Raw genomic sequence first — 8129 nt, 5'->3', positions numbered from 1 at the left:
TTTCCTGCATTTAATTTTCTTTAACATTTCCTACAGCTCTCACAGGAAGGTGGAGACATTCAGATGCCTTTTACAGCAGGGAACTAATGTGCTCAGGTATGATGGGAGCACTTTTTCCAGGTTTTCTCCCATAGACCTAACTCTGAACCGACAACTTCCTCATTGGTGTTTTCATTCTTTCTCCCTCAGCACTTCGTATAATACTTTGTTGCACGTATGAGCTTAAACTTCTGTCTACTAGGTTATAAGCTTCTTGAGGACAGGAACCACATCTCTTTACTTCTGTTTACCCAATGCCTAGCACAGTATCTAGTAAGGAACCCTCCCCCCCATTCAATATCCATGAATGAGAATTTAGGAAGCCTTCCCAGATTATGGGAAAGGACTCATCTGAACCTCACCCTCCCTGATTATTCTTGACAATTAATTATTTCTACATTACGACAGGCAATTCAATATCAGCATAAACTGAGGGAACAAGGAATGTAGTGACTCTAAAATCATTATTATGTGGTCTCAGAGTACATTGGTGGTAGCATTGCTTTACTTTCATAGTAAGCTAGATTATTATTAGTTAATGTCTGTCTCCAGCATGCATTTCAATTAATGGAAGGGGAAGCAACTCTCAGGTGTGTTGGATGAGGGACTAATGACTGTTGTTAACATTTCAATTGGAGAGTTTACATGTGGTTGAAAATCTATACTATGTACACCTCGATAGAATATATGTTTATTATTTTCAGTATTTTTCGACTGCCTACTGTGTGCTAAATACTCTCTTGGCAGGCTGTTTCCTGAATGAGTTCATAGTTTACTTCAGAGATTTGGCTATGGATGTAATTTAATGTGACTGGACAGAAAAATGACTCCATCAATCAAATTGATATATTTGTAAATTAAAATATATGAATCGGGATTTATGCTCCTATAGTACATTTATTATAATAAATATTAGAAGTCTAGTGCTCGCTTTGGCAGCACATATACTGAGATTGGAATATATTTTACACTGAAGATTAACATGGTCCTTGTGCAAGGATGACATGCAAATTTGTGAAGCAGTCCATATTTTAAAAAATATATTAGAAGTCTACATCTAGGCTACATTAAATTAATGAATATTTTAATAAAAGAAAAGGTCATTTAAAAAATTCACTTTCAAGTCAGAAAGAGAAAAACAAACACCATATGCTAACACATATATATAGAATCTCAAAAAAAAAATAAAAGAAGGTTCCGAAGAACCTAAGGGCAGGACAGGAATAAAGATGCAGATGTAGAGAATGGACTTGAGGACACTGGGAGGGGGAAGGGTAAGCTGGGACGAAGTGAGAGTAACATTGACATATATACATTACCGAATGTGAAATAGATAGCTAGTGGGGGGAAAAAAAATTCACTTTCAAGTTATTTAGCTTATAAGATTTGTCTTAAATCTACTCATAATTTGAGAACATATGTGTAGGCTATGTTTTCTTTGGAATTTGACTGTTGTGTAAAATGATTATCTAGTAATTGAAACAGTGCAGAACTTCCTTTACTTTGAAGTGCATGTATGTTTGGGCACATTTCTGCTGAGGTAGTGCAGAGTGATCATTTTCTTTGCTTTTCTTGTATTAATACTGCAGAAACTTTTTCAATAAGAGAAGCTGGTTGCAATTTCAGCTGTAAAATAGGCAAAGAAGAACTTTCTGAGCAAAACAAAATTCTCTTCTTTTTAGTTGACCAGAAGGAGGCTCCCTCCCACCTCACTGTATAAAGTTAGACTAAAAAGTTCTAAACTTACTTCTTCCTAGGTGGTTCTGATGTTTCCCAAGCCGTCTCTATCACTGGTGGTGGCAGGGACAGCGCCCTGAAATTTTCTCTGGAGGAACAGAATTTAACTTTGCATCATGGATAAAAAGTGAGTGTAAAGTGTCCTTTCCTTCCACCAGCTCAGTCATATATTTCTCTTCTAGTTGAATAACAGTTAATAAAAATGTTAGGCTAAAACTCTCCTCACTAACTTGGGCTATCTCAGCATTCCTTAGCTTAATTCTTATGGCTTTGTTTTTCAAGATTGTCCTTAAATATCCAATGCAATATTTAAAAAATTAATATTTTGAGATGAATCAGTAGGCGTTTGGGTTTTTGAAAGTGTAGTTATTGCCTCTACCTACCGATCCTTCTTTGTACGTAAGAGGCATTCTATGTATCTATGTATCTATAAGTAAGAGGCATTTCTGATGTTTATAACATAGCATAACCACATTCACCCCAGATGCTCTAATTACATTGCTTTTATCAATAAAGGAGCCATTAGTAGATTCAGAATACTGAACAAAAGGTCCAAAATCCTTGGAGAGCAAAGAGGGGTGTGAAGGTGCAACCATCGGTACATAGTCCACCGTATGATGTCGTGAGATCGTTTTTAATCAGTTGTTTTTTGAGTTGTCATGGAGGGCAGTTTATGAAGTTATTGCAAACAATAGGGTTGTCGCTCTTCTGAGAAGCCTTGGCCTTTAACGATGGAGCAGAGGTGGTTATGAGATACCCAACTGTGACTAATTGTGGAGGAGTAACATCTCACATAAATTGTCTCCTGGAGATGCTGTCGGAGCCAGCGAACAGAATGATGGGTTTGTCTGTGCTAAGTGTGCCTTTGAGGGCTTATTCCTAGACAGAACAGACTAGATCAGTGCTGAATTTCTAACTTCTCTTTGCCACGAAGATTCTGGTTGCTGAGAACTGTGGTAGGCAGAATAATGACCTTGAAGGCGTCTGTGCCCTAATCTCTGGGACCTGTGAATATGTTATGTTACATGGCAAAAAGAGCTTTGCAGAGGTAATTCAGGTTATAGATATTAAGAGAGGGAGATGATCCTGGGTGGGCCCAGTCTAATCACATGATCCCTTAAAAGCAGAGAACTTTCTCCAGCTAGAGGAAGATGCAGCAGAAGGAAAAGCCAGAGAATGCCAAGTGTGAGAAGGATTCTAGGCACTGTCAGTCATTCTGAGATCTAAGGGGTCACATGTGAGGACTGAAGAGAAGCTTTCAGAGCTAAGGACCACCCCTGGTGGACAGCCTATAGGGAAATGGCGACCTTAATCTTAGAACCCCAAGGAACTGAACCCGGCCAACAACAAGAATGAGCTCGGGACTGGATTCTTCTCCAGACCTCTAGGTAAGGAGTGCAGCCCTGCCAACACCTTGATTTCAGCTTGGCAAACCCCATGTGGGACTTACGCCCTATAGAAACTGAGATAATAAAGTTGTGTTGCGCAGTCACCAAGTTTGTGGTACTTTGTTATGGTAGCAACAGAAAACTAAATTAGAAATTATTTGGAAATTAGCACCTTTTTGTTAATTATCACTTAGTAAATTTTGTATCCTACATGGACATCGACTTGCAGAATGGGACATTGACTCCCAGTTGTACAATTGGTCTCGGGCATCTGTGGACCCATCTACAAACATTCATTTCAAGAACAAGTTCCTGAGGATTCAGAATCATACCAGTTAAAAAAGAAAGAAAGAATCATACCAGTTCACTTAGGGTGCTATTATATCTGCAGTCCCCTGTGGTATGACATATTCTTGCCTTTAAATAGAGGACTCAAAATAAACAATGAAAGCACAGTGATTGAATGACTTCGACTATGTCATCTTATGTGATGACTTGGAGTTTTATCTGTGTTTAAAATTTAAAACAGTAAAGCAAGAGGAAAAAAAATAAAGAAAATATTTGGAAGACAATGGTACTTGTGTTGGATTGTTACTTCGTAGTGGACTGTTACAATGAATCATGCGTCCATGAATTTAGCCCAGTGACTCTGGGCTTTAGCCACGGGATATTAACAAAGGCTTGACAAATGTATTTGTTTCCTATCGATTTTTTAACAAATTACACAAATTTACTGGCTTAAAACAGACTTATTATCTTATAATTTTGTAGGTCAGAAGTCTCACTGGGCCAAAAATCAAGGTGTCAGCAGGACCACATTCCTTCTGGAGGCTCTAGGGGAGAATCTGTTTCCTTGCCTTGTCCAGCACTAGAGGTTCCCTGCATTCCTTGGCTTGTGGCCCCTTCCTCCATTTTCAAAGCCATCAGTATAACATTATCAAATTTCCCTTACTCTTGCCTCCTTCTTATAAGGACTCTTGTGATTACATTAGGACCATATGGATAACAGGCTAATCTTCCATCTCACCTTAACTTAATCACATCTGCACAGTCTCTTTTGCCATGTAAGATAACATATTCACAGATTTTGAGGATTAGAGCATGGGTGTCTTTGTAGAGGGCATTATACTACCTACCCCCAAAGTGTTGCATGGTGGGTTTCTATTCTTGGAATGCTTGCTCTTTGAATTCCCTTTCCTGAAGCACAATTTCTATACTGTGAGGAAGTCTAAGCAACCGTGTAGAGAGGCCTCCATAGAGAAGAATCAAGGCCTCTGGCCAACACTCCTAGCTGAGCTCCCAGCAAGCAGCCAGCAGCAGCTCCCTGCCATGTGAGCAAGGCCACTGTAGACCTTCCAGCTGACCCAGTGCCCCAGCCATCCCCACAGTGGCGGAACTGCCTGGTCAGCACACAGAATCATGAAAGATAATGAATGGTGGTTGCTCTTTTAAGCTCCTAAAGTTTGGGGGTGGTGTGTTATGTAGCAGTGGATAATTGAAATAATGTTGTGGTCTCTTTTATAAACTACCTAACTACCTGAAATGGAAGGATTCTGATTTGGGGAAGATGTGTTCTTCTATCTATTCAGATGAAATAGATGACAAAGGTCAAAATACATAAAGTCCGTAGTGCAGTGCCTGGCACATAGCAGGTGCTGTAAAATTATAATTAGCTTTTCCCAAGCAGTCTTTCTGCTGTAGACATTTCCACCTGCCTCCCTATTAAAAGAGAAGATTTCTTTCTGTTCGAGGTTCATTTGATTTAGCATATAACAAAATATAGTGTGTTATCTGATCATTTTGCTTGGTGCTCCGTAATTTAAACTCATAAAGTCTTAACCTGAACAATGTCTATATTTGTTCCAAAAATATCGTTTCTCAGAAAATACATCATAACTAAATTTTTTAATAGGAAGTAGAGTCTTGCAGTTCATATTGTTTAATTGCACTGTCACATGAGATTTTTAGAATTTTTCTTAGTTTGTTCAATTGCTGTACATGACTTCTGAAAGTAATATAATTATAACTTGTAATGGTAAATGCATTCATAGAATTCATAGAGCAAGCTGAATATGAAACTGCTCATTTGGAGCTAAGTTGATTACCGTTTGAAAACAATTAATGGAGTTGCTGATTAGAATACATTGCAAAGAGTCATGAGTTAATTTTACGTCACCTAGAAAAATCTGATGCCATGCGTATTAATGGAAGTTTTGAGGGGCATAAGGACTGACACGTTTTCCTGAGCTAAACGATATGGCCGTGCTGAGTCAGTGAAAAATGCACATTTCAAACTACATGAAGTCGGTAATACAATGCCACCTCAAGTGATTAAATTCACCACCTGAGTATTAAAAATGTGAGCGAAGTTTGTAAGTGTGGATTAAGCTCATTTAAAGCAATGCACTGTGAGATTTAAGCAGAAATCCAGCTCAATGGAGGCTTTCAAGTTTTCATAGCATACTACTTGAATGGGTTATGTTCACTTTGTGTTCAACCTGCTTTTCTTCCTCCCCAGCTTGGAATCTCCACATTGAAGCTAGAGAGATTTTTTTTTTTTTTTTAACTCACAAGTCTGTCGTGTCAATCCCCTGCTGAAAGCTCTTTTGTGGTTCCCTCTTGCCTCCATATAAAGCCTTAACTCAGCATATAGGGCTCTGTTTGATCTGCCACTGATGATCCTACAGTCTTTTCTCTTAACAATTTTTCTTACCTTCTATGGCTCCAGACCTGGAGAAGAACGTATAATTCCCTAACCTCTTTTGTTCTCTAGGCGCCCGGCCGGGCTATATCCAGCACCTCTGTAAAACGTTGTTTAAGTGTCACTTCATCTAGGAAGACTTTCTTGACTTTCCTCCCCAAGTAGCCTAAGAGCAACTCTCTGTGCACCTGTAGTACCTGTTTTACTCATTTGATGGCACTGATGAAGCTATATCACAATTGCTTGTTTAATTGCCAGCTTCCCTCAGTAGAGCACAAGTGCCCTGTTGGGAGTACTGTGTCAGGTTCACAATTGAATCAAATGCCATGTACAGTGCCTGGCACACAGAGGACTCGATACAAATTTGCTGAATGAACGACGGATGTATTTGTTCACAGGGAACAGAGTATAAAACAACCATGATCAGAGTCTGGTATTTAGTAGGCAGTGGGTATGTGTTCACTCATTCATCCCTCATCACAGATCAGCACCACAGGATTCATCATTAGTTGTCTGCCATTTCCCACGGGTTTACCACGTGTTATTTACAAAGCAGTAAGCCGTCTGACTGTATGGTAACATCTTATAGAGCAATTTTCTTGGAATAAAATAGGCTGGTCTTTGAAACTGTAGCTTCTCATTTCTAGACCTTGGTGTCTTAGGACCTTTAATGTGCTCCCTTTTGGGTCTGGCTGGCTCCTTTCAATTTAGTTCTCAGCCCAAATGGTTTCTCCTTAGAGAGCCTTTCTTGGTTACTTACTCCAAATTCCTCCCCTTATCCTGTCTCCAGTTGATTTCCGCTATTACATCAAGTGGATTTAGTGTTTTCCACTATACTCATCACTACATAAACTTATCTTGCTTATGTATTTCTTTTGCTTATTGACTATAACCACCTTCCAGAATGAAAGGCTATGAGAACAGGGCCTTGCCTATTGCTCCAGTGCTTTGAACACTGACTGGCATGTGGAGGGTGAATCCATGCACGAAGGAACCTTGGAAGAAAGCTTCCTCCAGTGTTTCTATGTAGGCCCGTATTCCTCAGGATCATCTCAGCTGCCATTAAACAAACAAGGGTTCTCACCAGACAAACACTCAGATGCACACCTGAAGTGATGTACATGATAAAATTTGCACATCCTATGATGACTTTCTATCAAGTCAGTAGAACAGATGGCTCATGCTGTCATTATAATTGTTAGTGACTTTCACTGCGGAAGAGAGAAAATGGCCAAATGATCTTGTTTAATCTATTAATTTTGGAAAGTACTGTGGCAAAACAATAGAATTTCTTTTTATTTTTAAGAACACAAGTAACATGAAAGCATTATGATAAATTTTCACAAAATTACCTTTGGGGGGAATACTTAGTCATCTTTTCTTTGATTTTCTTGAGAAGCCTGCACCCTAAACCCTGAAAGGAGGCCAGTATTGAAGGGCAAATGTCTTGATTTTCTCTATGTCACTCGCTGATTTCTTTCTATATGACATATTGATTGGTGAGATGGGATCAGGAAGTCATTCATTGGCTTATGGTAATCAGTGGGTGAAGTCACCATGCATCCCTGTCTCTGACTTGCCACAGGGGATATTATAGTCCATGATGCTCCACATGGGTGTTTGGCTAAGAGAGCTCAGTAGTTTCAACCTTTCCCAAGATAGACTCCAAGGTCTAAATTAGGGGAAAGAGTGGGACAAGTATTAGGGAGCTTTACTAGTACTCTAACGTAGCCAGTACCAGAGAGTGCTAAATCCATTCAGTAGTTCTTTTTGATCCTCATTTAGTCTCCCTTAATTGTTTTTCTAACTCATCAGAACCCATAGGCGAAAGGATGAAAGAGTAGGTTTTCTAGAACCCCCCCCCAACACTAATAATTCCACTTCCTTCACGAATGGGAATGTTTCTTTGGTTTCTTAGCAGAAGAAAAATTTAGAGAATATGAGAATTACATGTTACTACCATCAAAAAACATTGGAATGATTATTTCTCTAAGTAACTGAAAAGTGTGTAATTTAGAAATGGCTTTTTACTCAGAACCTGAAGTTATGACATTTAAATGATACCTGTAGTTCTATGGTATTCATACCATGTGGAATCTCGAGCCAGGCTCAGGAAGAGGCTGTATATAACAAAAATCAGCAAAGCGTTCATGAACAAACATTTCTGGCTATCAACTATTAAGTAGTGTACTGTTTCTCTTTATTTTTACTAATTCGATACACTTCTGCAATGTGATGGTGGAAAGTGCTTGTGATATTTGCTG

At 39.0% G+C, this 8129-nt stretch overlaps 1 non-coding gene across 1 annotated transcript; it reads left to right on the top strand.

Moving 5' to 3' along the window:
* Positions 1-962: 962 nt before the first annotated feature.
* Positions 963-1073, top strand: LOC132499618 (U6 spliceosomal RNA). The gene has a single exon (XR_009533860.1). It is a non-coding gene; the product is annotated as a U6 spliceosomal RNA (small nuclear RNA).
* Positions 1074-8129: the final 7056 nt, after the last annotated feature.

The sequence above is a fragment of the Mesoplodon densirostris genome, chromosome 11 (assembly GCF_025265405.1).
Source record: "Mesoplodon densirostris isolate mMesDen1 chromosome 11, mMesDen1 primary haplotype, whole genome shotgun sequence".
Taxonomy (NCBI): domain Eukaryota; kingdom Metazoa; phylum Chordata; class Mammalia; order Artiodactyla; family Ziphiidae; genus Mesoplodon; species Mesoplodon densirostris.
This window is presented reverse-complemented; position numbering and strand designations above follow the sequence as displayed.